The sequence below is a fragment of the Tamandua tetradactyla genome, chromosome 5, assembly GCF_023851605.1.
Source record: "Tamandua tetradactyla isolate mTamTet1 chromosome 5, mTamTet1.pri, whole genome shotgun sequence".
NCBI classification, from domain to species: domain Eukaryota; kingdom Metazoa; phylum Chordata; class Mammalia; order Pilosa; family Myrmecophagidae; genus Tamandua; species Tamandua tetradactyla.
The window spans coordinates 127456543-127477112 of record NC_135331.1 but is presented as its reverse complement, the minus strand read 5'-3'; the positions used below and the strand labels follow the sequence as shown (position 1 = coordinate 127477112).

Sequence of the window (20570 nt, the reverse complement as noted above, 5' to 3'; positions counted from 1 at the left end):
TTAAAGGGAGAACTGATGATTTCAACAGGCAGAAAGAAGAATTTCTATTTCTTGTTCAGTCAGCCAGTTTTGCCTGGAGGACTTCATCAGAGTTCCCAACTTGCAGCTTGTCCTGTGGAATTTGGACTTGCAAATCTCCACAGGTATATGAGCCAATTCCTACATAAATCTATCACTATTTACATATATCTATATATAGTGAGATACAGGTTTATCTCCTGTTGCTTCTGTTACTCTGGAGAACTCAGGACTAATACAAAAGCTTCATTTAAATATGATGTGTCTTAGCTTGCCAGGCTGCTGTGACAAATACCCCACAGTGGATTGGCTTAAAAATAGGAATGTATTGTTTCTTGGTTCTGGAGGCTAGGAGCCTTGCTTCCTCTCATGGCTGGTGGTATCCTGCCTAGCCAACAATCCTTGGCTCCTTAGCCTTCCCATTAGAGTTCCATCAATTCCAGCTTCCAGTTCCTCCTGGTGGCTTCCTCCTAACTCTGTCTTCTATTTTGTTTCTCTTTATAAGGTTTCCAATAATCCACATTAAGAGCCAATCTTACACAGTTGGGCCACACCTTAAAAATATCTTCAAGAAATCCTGTTAAAATAAGTTCACACCCATAAGAATGTATACTAAGATTAAGAACATGTCTGACTTGGGCACATAATTCAATCTACCACATGATTCATGGGGTGTCCTTTTGTTAACTGCCCTTCCCCCAGTATAGCATTCATCTTTCATTTAAAATATGCATTTGGGATTTGTTAGCAAAAGCACCAACCACCAAAAGTAGTGATGTTTTCTCCTCTCTTCTTTCTTAAAATTATTTATGTGGGAATACGTGAAGTATTTGGACCCCTTATTTTTAAAAATATCTTATTGGGGGTGCAAGAGTAGTTCAGTGGTAGAATTCTTGCCTGCCAGGCGGGAGACCTGGATTCAATTCCCGGCCCATTTACTTGTCCCTCCGCAAAATCAACAAATAGAGCTGCAATAATGGGATAGACACATAGAAAAAGAATGAAATGTGACCCCCCCCATCACACAGCATACAAAATAAAACGTATTTGTTATTAAGAAATATATGTTAATTTTGAAACTAAAATAATTTAAAATTTAAAAAGCAAAATAAGAATTATTTGCCTCCCCTATCAGTTATAAAAATCTATGTAATTGTAACAGAACAAGTTTTGAGCAATAGAATTTTTCTATGTTATTTTCAGAAAATCAATACGTATATATTAAGGTATTATTAACTAGGGAAATTAGAAAACACTGGAATTCAGAAAAATCAATGTTTGAATTGGTATATGGTCTCATATTTGAAGGGAATTGAGTTTCTTAAGAAAGAAGATTTGACAATTATAGATCTCTTTTCCTTACAACAGATCAAAGGATTTAATTTGTTGGCCTGGCAACTTTTAACCCAGGAATAAACTCAATAAAATTCACAAACACCTATGGGTACTTCTGGGAGAATAAGAAGACCCTCCTAATTGAAATATGGATGAGATATCAAATAAATGAACATAGTCTTTTTTAAACCACAAGTAGGAAATTTTGGTCAGATCAGCTATACACAAAATAGAGGTTTTCCTAGCACAAGAATTCCTTAGCATCTCAACATTAATGGTCTTTAATTTTGAAAACATAGCCATGAACACCCACAATATTCAACTAGGATGACATGATTATCAGTAGACAATGCCCCATGAAAATTATCATGCTTTTGTGAAAAGAGCACTAGCACCTCGAATAGCAACCTTAAAGATAGAGACCTCCAAAGAGCTATAGAGAGTTATCTCCATAGAGCCATTTGTTTACATTCCAGGGTGGTGAGGTAGAGACCTTCCCTTCCTCTCCTTAGAGAGGATTTGTTTACATTCCAGAGCAACGGTCTCTGTCTCTCTCCCCTAGAGTGGAGGATGAGCAGACATGACAACTGCCCTATGTAAGCTCTAATTTTCATTATGTGGAAATTCCTGTCCTGTGCTGCATGCCCCATAGGATTGAGGCATGGGAACTGACACAAGATGCTCAGTGGAGAAATAAGAGCTCTGTTCCCTGATCCAGACGTTTTGTGTGTGTGTGTGTGTGTGTGTGTGTGTGTGTGTGTGTGTGTGTGTGTGTGTGGCAGGCAAATTTGTTAGCTTACACATAGGTTAATATCTCAGACCCTACACAGTTTCATACTTAACACTGAAACTGCTGCTTACCAACCCCCTTTCCACTGAAGTAGCCCCTCTCTTAGGGGTTTGAAAAAGTTTTCATTTCTATTGTTTGAATTCCCACCACCTCATGTTTATTCAAAAGGCGCTTGCTTCCTTTTCCTAAGAAAAATTGCTGTTTCCTTTCCCTTTGTGGCACCTACTAAGCCTGGTTCTAGCCAGTTCAAGCACTGAAACATGTGCAATCAGGAGAAGACAGATTTAAAGTCACCTTTACCTAATTATTATATAAAAATCACTCCCACCAGTCATGTTAAGCCAGCATTTTTGAACAGATGAAGCATGAAGTGGCATGATTTGGAACTGAGCATGTTCCACTTTATCCCACCCCCTACACCATATCATCTCACCCCATTCTTAGCCACTCTCTTTAGCCAGTCTTCACTGTATGGTATAAAACCCAGCTCCCATTTCGCTCTAGGAGACTGACCCAAAGTTTGCCTCCAGTCTCCCTGCTGGTCAACTATGCAATAAACCCTTTCTCTTCTTGAAATCCTGGTGCAACAGCATTGACTTCTGTGTGCATCAGGCAAACAAACCCACTTGGGCAGCAGCTAGTCTATATACCAGCTTGTCCAAGAGAGTCCTGGTTTGCACCTATTATTCTGAATAATAGGTAATTCAGAATGAAGTAATTCTTATTCCTTATAAGGAATTCCTTAAAGGAATTGCTACTTTCTTTCACTCTCAAAAGTACTTGCTTTGAAAGATAAATTGCATGGTCACACAACATGTAATTCACTCAATTGATGCAGTTATTAAATTTACTGATTCACTCCTTTAATTTGCTAACTCAGGTTACTATGTTATATTGCGATTTAAGTAGTAAAGTTGTCTCTTGAGTCTTCTCCATCTCAATTCTTCTAGAACTTAGATCCCATGTTGAGGCACAAACAACCTTCTGCAGTAAGGGTGCAATTCTGATGCTTATTTCTCATTGGAACCTACAGAGCAAGAAGGCAATGTGCTGAAATATTCAAAGTGCTAAAAGAAAATAATTTCAAACCAAGAAGTTTATACCCCAGAGAGACTTTCTTTCAAAAATGTCTGAGAGAGTAAGACATACCCAGGTAAACAAAAGGTGAGGGAGTTCATCATCACTAGATGTACTCTACAAGGAGTGCTAAAGGAAGATCTTCAGACCAAAAGGAAAGGACAATAGACAGTGTTTCAAAGCAGCATAAAGAAATACAGACTTTCAGTTGAGGTAGCATTTGCTTAATTCTAAACACCAGTACAATTTTTTTTGATTCTTTGGTGTTTTAACTCCATTTCTCACTTCCTACAGGAGCAAAAATGCAAATGTATAAAAAGTAATGATAAATCTATGGTTTGGGACATACAATGAACATAAGATATAATTTTTTTTAAGTTATCCCTCTTAAACCCACAAAAAAGGTGGGTTTAAGAGGGATACAGGAACAGTGTATGCATGCTATCAAAGTTGAGTTCGAATCAAATCACATATGATTGTTATATAGTTAGCATGTAAAATTTTGACAACATTACAACCACAAAGAAAATATTTGAAAAATATATCCAGATAGAAATGAGAAGAGACTGTATCATACCATACCATATAAATGGTAAAATACAAAAAAATCTAATAAATATGAAAGTAGGCATTAATGGAAGAATTGAGTGGCAAAAATACTATAATACTTGCAAAGAACAAATAGCAAAATTGCAGAAGAAAATTCCTGCATTAACAGTAGGGATTTTAAATGTAAATGGATTAAACTTTCCAATCAAAGAAAGAGATTGGCAGAATGGATGAAAAAGCATGACTCAACTATAAGCTGTTTGCAAGAAACCATTTAAATTCAAAGACTAAGTAGTTGAAAGTGAAAAAACGGAGAAAAAATACCACACAAGTAGTAGCCAAAAGAGAGCTGTAGTAGCTATACTATTCAGATAAAATAAAGCTTAAGTTAATAAATGTTTTGTGGGACAAAGGTAGTCATTACATACTGGTAAGAAAAATATTTGGAAGATAGTGACCACTGATAATTTTATCAATTAAAAAAAGAAACATAGGACATGGGAATACATTTATTCCTGAGCACCATGAATACTAAGCACTTGAACTTGAGTAATAGAAAGTTAAGGAAATACCATACACCATAGAACTTAAGAGAACCTAGGGCACTGAAAAATAAATACCAGAGGTCTTATTCAGACCTTTGCAACTGCACAATTACAGCCAAGTTTTAAATGAATTTGCTTTATACCTAAGATAAAAATTATAGTTATTAAGGGGTTACCAAGTACCTGTTACTGTGTTAACCACTTAACACATATGCTTTATTTAATCCTCATGGCAGTTATGGAAGAGTCATACTGTTTGTCCACATTTAACAGATAAGATAACTGAGGCTAAGAGAGATGGAGTCATTAGTCCAACACTGATTATATGGCAGAACCATTATTTGATCCCAGGCCTAATCCAAAGCCTTTCCTTCTTTTTATTTGGGAATTCATTTTTAATATATAATAGATGCAACATGGCATGGAATTGAAAAAGTGAAAAATGGCTGTTTTGGTTTGCTAAAACTGACAAAATGCAATACAGCAGAAATGGGTTGATTTATAAGTGGGTATTTATTAGCTTATATGTTTACAATTCTAAAACAGATTAAGGCAACAATAGGATGATTCCTTCTCTGAAGACTGGCTATCGCCAAGCTTGGGATACTTTGTCAGATAGCAACGCACATGGCAATGTCTGCTGGTCCTTCTCTCCCAGGTTTTGTTTTCTTCAGCTTCTGGCTTCTTCATTCATGGCTTTTTCTCTAAATTTCTCTGAGTATTTCTGTCTCTTAGCTTCTGTCTCCTTGGCTTCTCTGTGTGCTTCTCTTAGTTTAATCTCTTATCTTCTGTTTGTGTTTATCCTCTTATAAAGGACTCCAGAAAAAGGATTAAGATCCACCTTGAATGAAATGGGTCACATCTCAATGGAAATAACCTTATCAACAGGTCCCATCCATGGTAGGTCTACACCCACAGGAACGTATTTAAAGAACATGGCCTTTTCTATGTACATAACAGCTTCAAAGTACTGCAGTGGCATAAAGTAAAAAGTAAGACTCCCTCCTGTCTCTATCCCCAGCCATGCACTTCCCATTTATTGATCAATCACTTTAATACTTTGTGTATATGCTTAGAGATGTTTTACATACTAATAAATCCACAGGATCTTCTCTTATACAAAGGCTAGCATATTATATGTACTTTCTGCAGTTTCCTTTGTAACCCTAACAATTTATCTTGGAGATCCCTTCACATGAGTAGATAAAGGTCTGTCTCATTCATTTTAACTACTATATGGTGTTACCGTGTAAGAATGCGTCAATTTAATTAATCACGTAATGTCATATAGATAGATATTCAGGGTTTCCCCTTCCCCAATTTTTTGTTATTATAAATTTGGTTTAATCTTAAACATTTACATTTATATGTGTATTAATCTTATACATATACAGATGTGTTTAGTTTTTAAGGAGGTTTTTTCTGTACAGAATGCTTTAAAGCAATGGAATTTACAAAACCCAAGTATTTAACTACAGTGCTAACTCTGGAGACCAGACAGTCACAATCATTGTTGAAGTAAGAATATCAGTTTTCAGGTAACAAAAAAGTGGATGTAAAAATGCCCACATATTTCATTCTACTTCAGAATGTCACAGGGAACCCTGTAGATAAACCCATTATTTCATTCAATTCAATAGAAGAACAATTAAATCAACACTATATGCTAAGCAACATCTTAGGTGCTTAAAATATATCAAGCAAAAAGTCTTGTCCTTCTGAAACTTAGATTCTTTGCAGTGAGAAATACAATAAAAATGTAAATACAATAAATAAGTAAATTTATTTATAAGAGATAAGTTTTCTGGAAATTTAGTGGGGTAAGTATGCTTGGGAATTCTGAAGATTGAAAAAGGGGCAATACAATGTAAATGCAAAACTTTATGAGATTTAAGTAGGGATTCAAGGGTTGATTTAGGACTGATTCATTTTATGGTAGCTGACATACATCAAATTTCATAATGAGATCAGCTGTTGCGAATTCAAGTCAGATTGAGGTAGTAAGTTTTCGTGTGTTGAGGTGTAGGAACAAGTGAATTTCAGTGTCTCCTCTTCACTCGATAGATCAACTAGAAGATCAACAAGGAAACAGATAAGTTAAACAACTTGATAAATGAATTAGACCTAACAGACATATATAGGTCATTGCACCCGAAAACACCAGGGTATACATTATTTTATAGTGTTCATGGAACATTCTCCAGGATAGATCATATGCTGGGGCACAAAACAGATCTTTATAAATTTAAAATCACTGAAATTATTCAAAGCATTTTCTCTGATCACAGTGGAATGAAGCTGGATCTCATTAACTACCAAAGAATGAGAACTTTAACAAATATATAGAGAATAAATAATACACTCTTAAGCAACCAGTGGGTCAAAGAAGAAATTGCTAGAGAAATCAGTAGCTATCTAGAGATGCATGAAAATGAGAAGACAGCATATCAGAAGTTATAGGAAGCAGCAAAGGTTGTGCTGAGAGGGAAATGTATTGCCCTAAATGCCTAAATTAAAATAACAAGAAAGAACAAAAATTGAGGACTTAACTTCTCACCTGAAGGAACTTGAGAAAGAACAGCAAACTAACCCCAAACAAATAGAAGAAGAGAAATAACAAAGCTTAAAGCAGACTTAAATGAATGGGAGAACAAAAGAACAATAGAAAGAATCAATAAAACCAAAAATTGGTTCTTTGAGAAAATCAATAAAATTGATGGGCCACTGGCAAGACTGACAAAGAAGAAAAGAGAGAAGATGCAAATAAATAAGAAATGAGAAGGGGTGCATTATGAAAAACCCTGAAGAAATAAAATAAATCTAAGAGGACACTATAAACAACTATATGCCAACAAACTAGACAACTTATATGAAATAGAAAAATTCCTGGAAACACAAAAACAAACCACACCGACTCAGGAATAAATAGAAGACTTCAACAAACCAATCACAAGTAAGGATATTCAATCAATCATCAAAAATCTTCCAACAGAGAAAAGCCCAGAGCCAGATGACTTCACATTTTGGAATTTTATCAAACATTCCAAAAAAAAACACCAACCCTGCTCAAACTTTCCAAAAAAAAATTGAGGAAAAAGGAACTTTACCTAACTCACTTTATGAAGCTAATATTATTTTAATACCAAAACAGGGTAAAGATGCTATATGAAAAGAAAACTACAGGCCAAATACCTAATGAACATAGATGCAAAAATTCTCAACTAAATACTAGCAAATTGAATCAACAACACATTAAAAGAACATGTATATAAGAATGGGCCTTATACCAGGAATGCAAAGATGGTTTAACACAAGAAAACCAATTAATGTGATACAACACATTAACAAATTGAAAGGGAACAATCACATGATCCTCTCAATTGAGGCTGAAAAAGCGTTGGACAAAATTCAACATCCTTTTCTAATATAAATACTTGAAACAATAGGAATCAAAGGTAACTTCCTCAATATGATAAAAGGCATATATTAAAAGCCCATAGCCAGCATTGTACTCAATGGAGAGAGACTGAAAGCCTTCTCCCTGAGATCACGAACAAAACCAGGATGCCCTCTGTCATCACTATTATTCAACATTGTACTAGAAGTTCTAGCTAGAGCAATCAGGCAGGACAAAGAAATAAAAGGCATCCAAATCAGAAAGGAAGAAGTAAAACTTTTATTATTTGTAGATAACATGATACTCTACTTGGAAAGCCTGAGAAATCTACAACAAAGTTACTTGAGCTAATAAATAAAGTCAGCAAGGTGGTGGGATATAAAATTAATGTGCAAAAATCAGTAACATTTCTATACACAAGCAATGACCTAACTGAGGAGTCAGTTAAGGAAAAAAATCCATTCAAAATAGCAACTAAAAGAATCAAGTACCTATGAATGAACTTAACTAGGGACGTAAAGGACTAGTAACACGGTAAACTATGTAAGAGTGCTAGAAGAAATCAAAGAAGATCTAAATAGGTGGAAAAAATTCCCACAAACTACTTTGAATACTTGGAAAAGCTAGTTACCAAATTCATCTTGAAGGAAATGAGACCCCAAATAGGTAAAGCATCCTGAAAAAGAAGAATGAAGTGGGAGGATTGAAACATCCTGACTTTAAAACTTATTAGGGAGAGCCATGGTGGCTCAGCAGGCAGCAGGAGGCCTGGGTTCCTTAGGAAACTAAATATTGCATTGCTGTATGACCTAACAATAGCACTACTTGTATATACCCAGAAGAGCTAAAAGCAGTTGTGCGAACAGACATTTGCACACCAGTGTTAACAGCTGCATTATTCACAATCACTAAAAGATGGAAAAAATCCAAATGCTCATCAACAGACAAGTGGATTAACAAAGTGTGGTATATACATACAATGGAATACAATGCAGCAGTGAGATGAAATGATGTCCTGAAGCACATGACAAGATAAATGAACCTTGAGGATATAATGCTGAATGAAATAAGCCAGACACAAAAGGATAGATACTGTATGACTCCACTTTTATGACCATGGTAAAAGTAAAATCAGGGGCTTGTAATACAGAATATAGGGGACTTAGAGATACGTAGAAGCTAGAGTTAGTTAACAATTAGCTAATGAGATTGAACCTAAATGTAAGGGAATAGAAAGAAGTAAAGGCAGTTCCCTAGTGGGTCTATAAGTAATATTACTATATTGAATGTGTGCATGATTGAAATGGGTTGTATACACCTATGCGTCCCACTGATTAACACTAGAAATACAGGTAAGTTCTTGCAAGAACTACTTCAAAGGGATGATTCGTGTATGAAGAATGTTCAAGTTCAGGGCTCAAGGGGAAAACTGCTATTGCATGCTATGGGCTATGTTTAACAGGGAAGCATCAACAGTACCACAGCAACAGCAGGGGTAAATAATGGGGGAGGGACAAGAGTTAAGAGGAGGTTTAGATTTCATATTTGGTGAGGGTGTGTTTATTGGTTTTCTTTTTCTTGGGAACAATGAAATTATCTGAAATTGAGAGTTTAATGGGACTTTGGACATTATACATGATGCCTAATGAATGCAGGTGGCTGAAGGATTCACTGACTGAGAAGTAGATTGGCAAACGATGGCATATACATAGGATCGAATATGTGCTGCTAGAAAAAAGGACAAAGTCACGAGGCATGCAATGATGTGGATGAACCTGTGGGACATTTGGTGAGGCAAAATTAGCCAGAAACAGAAGAACAATTATTGTATGGTCTCCTTTATAAAATACTTACAAAAAAGCAGGGGCCTAGATTGTAAGCTCTTATAGCAGACACATTTAGTCTGAAGTGATAATTATTATTTCTGGATTTTTGAGAGGCTGTTTATAGATATATAACATGGTATTTAGAGATAAGAATGAAACCAATCAGGTTGGGATTAAGGTAATTCAGAACACAAGGGTAAGGAAGACATGGTCTATATTTCAGAACCACACATACTCTTTGAGACCAAAGGAAGAAAGTTTTATTTTGTTCAGAACGTAAATTATCTGTAGCACATAATCTAACTCAACCTGTCTGGACAGCTCATTTGAACAATTGAAACACAGGGAGCCCAGAATAAGAATAAGGGTTTTTAACCCTGTATATCTTAATGTAATGACTGGATACATTCTAGAATATACTAAGCAGATAATCAAAAAGTATTGGCAAAGTCCCTTGAGGGATGGGAGAAAAAATATGGAGCTACTAAACTTTGCCATCAGGGAATCCCCTGATACTGTGTCAAACATTAGAGACACCCAAGTCAATAGGCCAAGCCCTAGATCTTGAGGCTTACTCTTGTGAACCTTACATAGGTAGTGGAGAAGCATAGCCTACCTATAGGTATGCCTAAGAGTTACTTCTGTGGGGCCTTTTTTTGGCCTCACTTTCTCTAAGCCCAACTCTGTAAGTGAAATCATTGCCCTCCTCACTACATGGGACATGACAGCCATGGGTGAAAGTCTCCCTGGAAGTGTGGGCAGTGACTCCCAGGGATGAGTATGGCCCTGGCACTGTGAGATCAACAATTCCATCCTGACCAAAGTGTGAAAAGAGGTGTAACTAATAGATCATCATTGGCTGAGAGAGTTCAAATAGAGTCAAGAGGCTACTCTGGAGGTCACTCTTAACCGAACTTCAGTTAGACATTGCTACCTATCATAACTTGTCAAATCCCAACCAAAACCATTCCAGCCAATCCTAAAGAGCACCTATGGCAATATATAAGATTTTTTAAAAGTTCCATGCACTAGGGTAACTTTCCAGAAACCTACCACCTTCAGATGGGTTCCTGGACCAGATAAGTCGTGAAACCTAAAGGGCCCAGTCTCCCCAGAACATTAGCTTACTCCCATATCTCCAACATAAAAAAGTTAGAATGACCATAGCCCAAATACTCCTAAAGGGTGGGATATAAAGATTAAAAGTGATGGTGGAGATACACAGGGAAGGTAGGGTTTACCCAATAAATATGACTGCTGAATCACTAAATTGATATTTCTTTTAGTCTCCAGTATCTTAGAGCAACTAGAAGTAAAGACCTAAAATTGTGGAATTGTAACCCATACCAAATTCTAAAATCTGTTCTACAACTAATTGTTGTGCTGTACTTTAAAATTTATTGCTTTTTTGTATATATGTTATTTTTCACAAAAAAGAAAATGAAGTCTATTGTGATGATAAAAAAAATATTTATTCCTTCCAGCTTTCTATATTCTGGAGCAGCTAGAAGGAAAAATCTGAGATAATGGTATGTGTAGCCCAGAACACTCTGGGATCTGTCCTGTAACTACTTGTTGAAGAGTGCTTTGAAAACTATTGCTTTTTTCTTGCTCGCTTTGTATATATATTATATACAATAAAATAAAAATAAAAAAAAAACATAGTGGAGTAAACCACAAAAGTTTTTTTTTTATTTCTTAAGACCTTGTGCATTGACTAAATGACTCTTCTGCTGCTATGGCTTAGTCATGTGCTGCATTCATCTGATGGGGAACCGGAGAATAGGCTCAGCTATAATAGCTGGGATTTCTGGGCTAATCTCTCTATGTGCTCTTCCATCGCAGCCTCCATCACATCATTGTGATCTGAGACTACCATTCCAAGATGGCAAGCCCCAAAAGATAAGCTCTTAATGAGCTTCTGCTTGCATTGTTTGCTGATATCACATTAGTCAAAAGTCATATGGCTAAGCCCAGAAGCAATATGGGAGGGGGATATTAATGGGTGTGGATAATGGGGAACTTGATTCATTGAGGGTCATTACTATAAAAATCTACCCCAGATTTCTTGAGCCCCACTGATTCACATCCCTCGCATTTGTAAAATATACCCACCCCCCCTCCCAGGATTTCTAAAATGTCATCTATCCATTGCATAAGGCTTGAAGTTCAGTATCTAGTAATCTTCATAAAATCGTGATGCAAATTAGGCTTCTTAGGTAAAATTTCTCAATGTAGCTTCTTGGAAGCTGCTTCCCTTAAACCAGAGATCTCTGACCTAAATAGTTAAGTTATTTGCACCACACATCACTAATATACATTGGTAGGACAAGAGGAGAATTTTAGTTGAACACTTTCATTCCACAAAAAGAACTGTGGTAGTTTGGAGCAGTTATGTACCCCAGAAGAGGCCATAGTCTTTTAATCCATTCTCATAGGTACAGAGCTGTTATGGATGGGACCTTTCGGTTAGGCTGTTTCAATTGAGATGTGACCCACCCAATTCAAGGTGGGTCTTAATCCTTTTTACTGGAGTCCTTTATGAGAGGATAAAGGACAGGAAGAAAGGGAGCTTGAAGAGAAATGCCCTGGAGTTTCTAAGAGAGGTCTCACAGAACCTAGGAGAGAAAGATGCTGGAATCGAAATCTGAATGCAACAGAACTCAGGAGTGAAGGATCAGCAGATGCCAGCCATGTGCCCTTCCATGTGACAGAGGAATCCCAGATATTATCAGTCTTCGCTCAGGGAAAGTATCTTCCTCTTGATGCCTTAATTTGGACATTTTCATGGTCTTAAAACTGTAAATTTGTAAACTAAGTCCTCATTGTAATGAATGTGTTTTTGTCTGACAGTTGGGACCCCTGGTGCTGCATGCAAAACCTACAAGTTTGTTGCGGGATCTGTATAAATAGAACCACTTCCAGCCTGAACTAAAAGGGACAGATTGAAGGAAAAATGACTTCAAAAGCAGAACCATGGAAGCCAAGGTCTGGAGCTAAGACACCTGGTGCCAGAAAAGCAGACACACTCATGCACGTGGAAAGAGTGAGTTTGCCCCAGAGTTTGTGGAGGATGGAGCTTCTTCTCCATTGTTCAGGAAGAGGATCACCACCCCAGGGCTCTCAGATGCCTGGTGAATTGAGGGGAACTTGGCCACCCCTTTGTTCAGGAAGAATGCTGCCACCCCAGGACTCAAAAAGGGCGGCACATTTCCTGGAGATTTGTCAGAGCCTGTATACCACCCCACTGTTCTGAAGGAATTAAGCACGTGCCTTGGAGATGGCAGAGAGTCCAGCTGCCACCCAAATGCTTGAGGAGGGTGGGGCCGAGAAAAAGGTAGTCTCACTAGTCGTGGATACTTTGAAACTCTCATCCCAGTGTTTGGAAGAGCAGGACTACTGTATCCACCCTTTCAAAAGGGTGGGACTGCCACTCTCTCAAGCCCCAAAGATAAAATGTCTTTCTGTAGATGAATCTCAGACCTTCAAATCTAATGAAGTATGCCCTGAAGATTTTTAGAATTGGGTTCGGTGGCCCTTGTCTTCTTCCAGTTTCTCCCTATGGAAATGGGAAAGTTTATCCTATGACTGTCTCTCCTTTGTATATTAGAAACAGGTAACTTGTTCTAAGTTTCACAGATTCACAGCCCAGTTGGAGGAGAATTTTGGCTTAGGACAGACCATGGCTGTAACTGATTTTAATGAGACTTTACACTTAGTACTATTATTGAAATGATTTAAGTTTCTCTGATATTGTGATGGAATGAATGTATTCTGTATATGGAAACAACATGTCTATTCAGGGATCTAGAGGATGGAGTATGGTAGTTTGGAGGTAAGTACCCCAGAAAAGGCCATGCTCTTTTAATCAGTTCCTGCAGGTGCAGACCTGTTATGGATGGGACCTTTTGGTTAGGTTATTTCAATTGAGATGTGACCCACTCAGTTCAAGGCGGTTCTTAATTCTTTTTACTGAAGTCTTTTATGAGAGGATAAAGGACAGCAAGATAGAGAGGGAGAGCTTGAAGAGAAACCCCTGGAGATGCTAAGAGATGGCCCACACAGCTAAGAGAGAAAGCCATTGGAATCAGAAGCTGAAAGCAACAGAACTCAGAAGCAAAGGACTAGCAAATACTGGCCATTTGCCTTTCCATGTGACAGAGGAAACTTGATGTCAGTAGCCTTTCCTCAGTGAAGATATCTTCCTCATGATGCCTTGATTTGGACATTTTCAAATTTGTAAACTATTAAATCCCCACTGTAAAAGTCAACCCATCTCTGGTATATTGCATTCTGGAAGCTTTAGAAAACTGAAACAGAGATTCACAGCTGTCACTGGTCCATAACAATTATAAATTAGCCAGACACACTTTACTAAGACCCACTAATCTAGGGACAGGGAATGTTCCTTGATAGAGACTAGTTCTATTTCCTCATCCACAGCTGCCCTAAAACCATGCTCCAAGAGTGTGCTGGATTTGCTGAACAGTCTTTTGACCTGAACTATATATAATTCAAAGAAGAGTTTTAGTTTCTAAGGCAATGAGGTGAGTGTATCCAGCTATTGATACCTCCCAAATAGCTAAAGCAAATCAATATTTTACAGGAGTGGATATGGTAGAAAAGTCAAATTGATTCTCTCCACTGAAATGAAAACAAAGGAGTTCTACCACGTTTGCCTGAAAAGAAAACTTACCTAGTACAAAGAATATATCCAAGTTCAATGCTTTAATGCAAATAAAATAAATAAATGAGAAATAAACACAGAAAGCAACCCTTGAAATTTGGTTTAGCACAAAAAGGTACTGAGCTGAGGCCAAAATAACCTATTTTAGGTATACCATTTACAAGCTTTGTGATTTCGGGCAAATTACTTAAACACTTGAAGTTTCAATTCTACAACATTAAAATATTGAAGGAAATGCATGCAAACTACCTTCATCACTATTTTGTTACAAGGATAAATTGAGATAAATTATGAAAGCACTTTGTAAGGCCTTAAGCATGGTATACATGTAAAGCATTTTTTTCTACTGACATCTATTGTGAGAGAAATAAAGGATTAATTCAAGACCATGCTGCATGTTAAGAACTCTGTATGTTAAGATTTCCAGTTACATTTAAGGCTCTCCATTACCATAGACAAAAACATTTAATCAGCCCCTGGAAAATAAAAACACACACTACAAAAAGTCTTTGCTTACAAAAAACTGATAAAGCAAAAACTGATAAAGCAGCTATGCAATGTTTCCTTCTTAATCTTCCTTCAGCATCCTCCTTTCCTCTCTAGCTACATGCGTACTTTGCATACTTAAGAGTTTTAGGCCATGGAAAATATATATGTAATGGAAACAGTGGAGGAGAAATAGATGCTATTATCATGCTTGGCAAACGTCTAGCTTCAGGGGCAGTTTCTACAGTCAAATGTGCAGCTAACCTACCAAAGCTTGCTTTACTTTGTTACAGAAGAGGCATGCTGAATCTGCATGTGAGTAAAGAATATTCTCTCCCTTAGGACTTCATCACTCCTGCCGATACATCTACTGGTTTTTATCATTTTGAGAGAATATTTAAAACAGGAGAAAAATAGGAAAGAAATGGTATAGAGATAGGAAATGTGGAGACTACCATAAATAAAATAGCTATTAAAATATTTATTCTAGATCAGAAACTTAATTTTGTAGCTATTTCACATTACTGTGAAATAGCAAATGTAGGCATGAAACAGAGACACAGATTTTCTTGCTTAGCTAGCAATGTCCTATTTTCCTTAGCTATTTTTAATGACTGAGTAAGAACACCTTTTTACGTCACTCTCCTTCCTGATTCTAAATATAGTTAGCAAAAGTAATGTGATAGTGATACTATAAAAATAGCTACTATTTATTGTCTATTCTGTACCAGGCCATTTACATTCTTTGTCTTATTGTATTATTATTTTTTGAGAGTATTCCAGGACGATATCATAATTTCCACTTACAGATAAGAAAACCAAGTTACAGAAAGGTTAGACGATTTGATCGAAGTAACAGACCTGGTAAGCAGCAGAGTGGCCGAAAGAGACCTTAGGGAATGACCCTACATTTATTAGTAAAATCTGTTAGTCAGGTGTCAGGGCATTCAGAGAAAAGGGAGTACTGCTTTATTTATTTTTCTTGATGACTAAAGAATAATAGGAAAATTGTTGGCATAACCATTGACCCTGAACATCTTCTCATAATGTCCCCCTTTTTTTCTCCTTCTTTTTTTTAGTGAATGCAGTCAATTTAAAACCTCTTAGAATGAAGTCAGGACTGAGGGGAAGGAAGGGAAAGGAAAAGAATTAGGAAAGGGGAAAAGGAGAAAAGGAATTCAACATAATTGATTTTTCCTTTATTAAAGATCTTCCAGAGCACCAAGTCATTATTTTATACATAAATTCTAGTTGTAACTGAATAAGATTTGGGACATTGAGGTTATTCTATTGTGGACCACTTTTGTATTAGTCTGGACACTCTCAGCTGCAAGATAATCAAACCAGTTTTAAAAAGAAATAAATCAAACAGTTTTAAAACAAATCAAACCAGTTTTTAAAAGAAATAAAATTTATTTAGTTCATTTAACTGGGTAGTCCAAGGAAAAGAACTAGCTTTCAGCAGAGCCAGATCTAGAAGTTCAAACAATATCATTTCTTTTTGCTCTGCCCTCTTAGTTTGGCTTTCCTCTGTAATGGCATAATTCCTACATAGGTCTCTTTCATGTAGCAGAGAAAATAGCTACCTATATCTTTGACCTTATCTCATCCTTGAAACTGGCATTCTAGAGAAAAAGCCATACCTGCACTCTGCATGTCCATATCAGTCGCATATCACATACTACAAATGGACCATCACTGGGTTTGAGAGGATAGAATACTCTGATTAGCTAGCTCATGTCATCTGTCCACCCTGCTGTGGGAAAGAAGGAAAATATGGTTGATATCCCAATGCACTGAGAATAAGCTCTTCCCAATGAATACTATGTACGGCATAGAAAAAGAAGTAGCAGATACCTCTACACAATAGCCTATATTTGTTTCACTATTCCCTAATAGTTTTCCTTGACATCTAGCTCTTTTCTTCTCAAAGTAAAAACAGGAAACATAGAAACATCATTGAAGAACTTGCCCTAGTTCTGTTGTGATTAGTCAAGATCCTGAGTAATACTTTGCTTAGCCTTCCAGAACAAATCAGTAGAATCTCTGGTACTATTTACACTGCTTCTTTGCTTGAATGAGCCATTAGCTGGTGGGAGCAGACAATCACTTTCTAATAGCTTGGACTCATTGGGCACCAGTATTTTTCTGACCTGTTTAAAATTTGTACAGAAAATAAGTGACCCTAAGAACAAAGATTCATCAATATCTATATAACCATATTTGCTGAACCAAAATTCAGACAAAAGTTTTGATAAAGAAATGTAATGTTATTTTAGGTGTCTGGTAACTATAATTTAAACATAATATTGGACATTTGTTACATTTCAATGATTTATGGGCACTAAGATGTTGGTAATTTATAGGGTGCCATGAAATAACCCCCTTCCTCAAAAACTGGGGACTAAGATAACTCAGACAAGATAACTCAGACTAATACTCAGAAAATAGAGATGCACAAAACCACTTGAAAGATAATAGCTCAAGGATGCCATGATGGGATGTTCCATAATTTAAAATTCTTCCCTATATAAAAAAAGAAAGTGTCCTATAAAGGAAGAATGGGTCAGAAAGGAACTGATCAACTATGAAAGCAAAATTAGAAAATAAAACTTTGGCATTATTAATCTAAGAACTCTTTGGAAAAGGAGTATCCTTAAACAGAGAACTTGACCTATTAGGACTTTCTCTTTATTATTGAGATAATGGCCATACAGTAGAAAAGACATGCATTTTTTAAATGATACAGTGGAATGATCCTGGGCCTCACAATCAGATAAATATTATACAAATAGTTACTCAGCACCTACTGCATACAGGTACATTTTCTAGACACTATGGATGTATCAATGAAGAAAACAAAGACCCTTGTCCTATGTAACAGACGATAATAACTAAACACAATATATACACAAATCATATATATGTTACAAACAAATAAGTGCTATGGAAAATGAAAATATAGAGCAGAGACATAAGACATAGGGAGGGCTTCGGAGGAAAGCTAGGGTGTGGTGTTAATTAGAATGGCTGGGGGGGTTCTTCTTTGAGAAGTGATATTTGAGTAAAGGCCTGAAGGTGGTGAGAAACTTTAGCAATGAGGGGAACATTTCCAGAAGAGGAAACAACTGGAGCAATTGCCCAAACATGTTTGAGGAACTTCAAGGAGACCAGGGTGGCAGGAGTTTAGGGAGAACAGGGTGATGTAGAAAGAGATAAGGTCAGAAAAAGAAGTCACCATAGGTCATTGCATGGAAGACTGCAACAATTCAATCGAGAGGTGATGGTGGTGGGGTTGGAGGTGGAAGTAATAAAGGTGGTAAGAAGTTGCATTCTGAATATATTTTGAATGTCAAGCAGACAAGATTTCCAGAAGATTGAACATGGGGAGTGAGAGAGACAACAATCAAGAATGATTCCAAAGCTTTTGGACTGAACAACTGTATTCAAATTCTGGCTCCACTCTCATTAGCTATGTCAACTTTGGAAATTTATTTTACCTCTCTGTTTCCTCCTTTGTAAAATGGAGCCCAAGTGGTACCTGCCATGCAGGATGATGATGAGGATATTGAATGAGATACTATTTACAAAGCATCTGGTGCATGGTAGGCACTAAAAGGTGGTCATTGTAAGTCATTTTCTTTTTGTGATCCCTTACTTATCAGGCCAGCTTCAGGATATGATTTAGCCTCCTATCATGCTTGCTTCCTGAGGAAGAATTCATAAGCCAGAAAACACAACAATCTTGTCCACTTGGAAGATATAGTTTTCATGATAGATGAATTGTTATTCCAATTTTATGCTTGAGTCTTTGTGAGCTTTCACAAAGGTTGTACTGTCAGTACTGTACAACGCTGGGAAACTGGTAGATTCTTACCAGGTTTCTCAGATGAGGCAACTGAGTGAGAGGTATCAACACCCATACTGCGGTGAATTCCCCCAAAGCCCACCACTTCTAAAACCCCTTCAGTGGACAATCATCTGTGCTGGGCATATTCTGACTTTATCAAGAATGTTCCTTTAATCAAATTATAGTAAACATCTAACATTGGAACTGACCTGGGCATTTTGGGGAATTTAGCAACCGTATCACTTAAATTCCACTAATTTGGTTTAAATTGACCATGCTCTACAGTGTGAAAATCTAAGGAGATTCAACCTTTTGAGAATATTTTCTATCAACTAAAGGAAGAACATTTCAGGCTATGATTGCATTAACAAGGTAAGAACACCTGCCATTTGAATACCTACCATCTAACAGGCACTGTATTAGACATCTTAAATTGTGTAACCTATTTTAGCCCTCAATAGATTCCAAGGCATTATTAGCTTAGCTAGTGTGATGGTCAGTTTCATGTGTCACCTTGGCCAGATGATGGTGCCCTGTTGTCTGGTCAAGCAAATACTGGCCTATCTGTTGCTGTAAGGACATTTTATGCTCTTAAATCATGATGAGATTGGGTCAGAGCAGGTCCTAAGGGCACAAGTAAGTTACATGAAGAAGTGGCCCAAATGCCCATGGTCCATACTCCTGCCACATTACCTTCTCTTTTCCAGATAAGAGCTAAGATGGCTTCTTGGAGAGATCCTTACAGTTAGTTGACTGAGGAAGAGAAAACTTGGGCCTGATTTACAGATGGTTCTGTACAATATGCAGGTACTACCCAAAAGTGAACAGCTGCAGCACCACAGGCCATTTCCAGGATGTCCCTGAAGGACAGTGGTGAGGGGAAATCCTCCCAGTGGGCAGAACTTTGAGCAGTGCACCTGGTAGTTCATTTTGCTTGGAAGGAGAAATGGCCAGAGGTGCATTTGTATACTTACTCATGGGCTGTTACTAATGGTTTGGCTGGATGGTCAGAGACCTGGAGTATGACTGGAAGATTGGTGACAAAGAAGTCTGGGGAAGAGGTATGGGGATAGACTTTTCTGAGTGGGCAAAAAGACATGAAGATATCTGTGTCCCATGTGAATCATTCAGAGGGTGAATTCACCGAAGGAAGGTCTTAATAATCAAGTGGATAAGATAACCAGGTCTGTGGATACCAGTCTGATTCTTTCCACTGCAACTCCTGTCATTGCACAATGGGCTCATTAACAAAGTGGTCATGGTGGTAAGGGTCATGGACTCATCAACGTGGACTTCCACTCACCAAGGTTGACCTAGCTGTAGTCACTGCTTAGTGCCCAATCTGCCAGCAGCAGAGACCCACACTCAGCCTCCAATATGGCACCATTCCCCGACATGATCAGTAGGCTACATGGTGGCAGGTTGATTACATTTGACCACTTCCATCATGCAAGGAGCAGTAATTTGTTCTAACTAGAATAGGCACATACAGTAGATATGGGTTTGCCTTCCCTGCATACAATACCTCTGCCAAAACTACCATCCATGAAGTTATGGAATGCCATATCCACTGTCATGGTATTCCACACAGCATTGCTTCTGATCAAGAAATCCATTTCACAGCAAATGAAGTGCAAAAATGGGCACATGTTCATGGAGTTCTCTGGTATTAACATGTTCCCCATCATACAGAGGCAACTGGGTTGATAGAACAGTGGAATGGCCTTTTGAAAACCCAATTACAGCACTAACTAGGTGGCAATACCTTGCAGTGTTGGAGAAATGTTCTCCAAGGAGGCTATGTATGCTCTGAATCAACATCCAGTCTATGGTGCTGTTTCTCCCATGGCCAGGACTCACAGATCCAGGAATCAGGTGTGGAAATGAGAGTGGCACCATTCACTATTACCCCTAGTGATCCACTAGTTTTTTGCTTCCTGTCCCTGCAACCTTGAACTCTGCTAGTCTACACATTTTAGTTCCAGAAGGAGGAGTGCTTCCACCAGGAAA

The 20570-nt window shown here is 37.5% G+C and overlaps 2 long non-coding RNA genes across 7 annotated transcripts in view; both read right to left on the bottom strand.

Annotated features, from left to right (window-relative positions):
• The window catches only part of LOC143684847 (uncharacterized), a 380663-nt gene that overhangs the window by 246017 nt on the left and 114076 nt on the right, over positions 1-20570 (bottom strand). The gene's annotated exons all lie outside the window — the stretch shown is intronic.
• LOC143684844 (uncharacterized) lies at positions 4217-8600 on the bottom strand. Its single transcript, XR_013176196.1, has 3 exons — positions 8343-8600; positions 6263-6383; positions 4217-5155 (listed from the first exon to the last, which is right to left on the bottom strand). It is a non-coding gene; the product is annotated as an uncharacterized LOC143684844 (long non-coding RNA).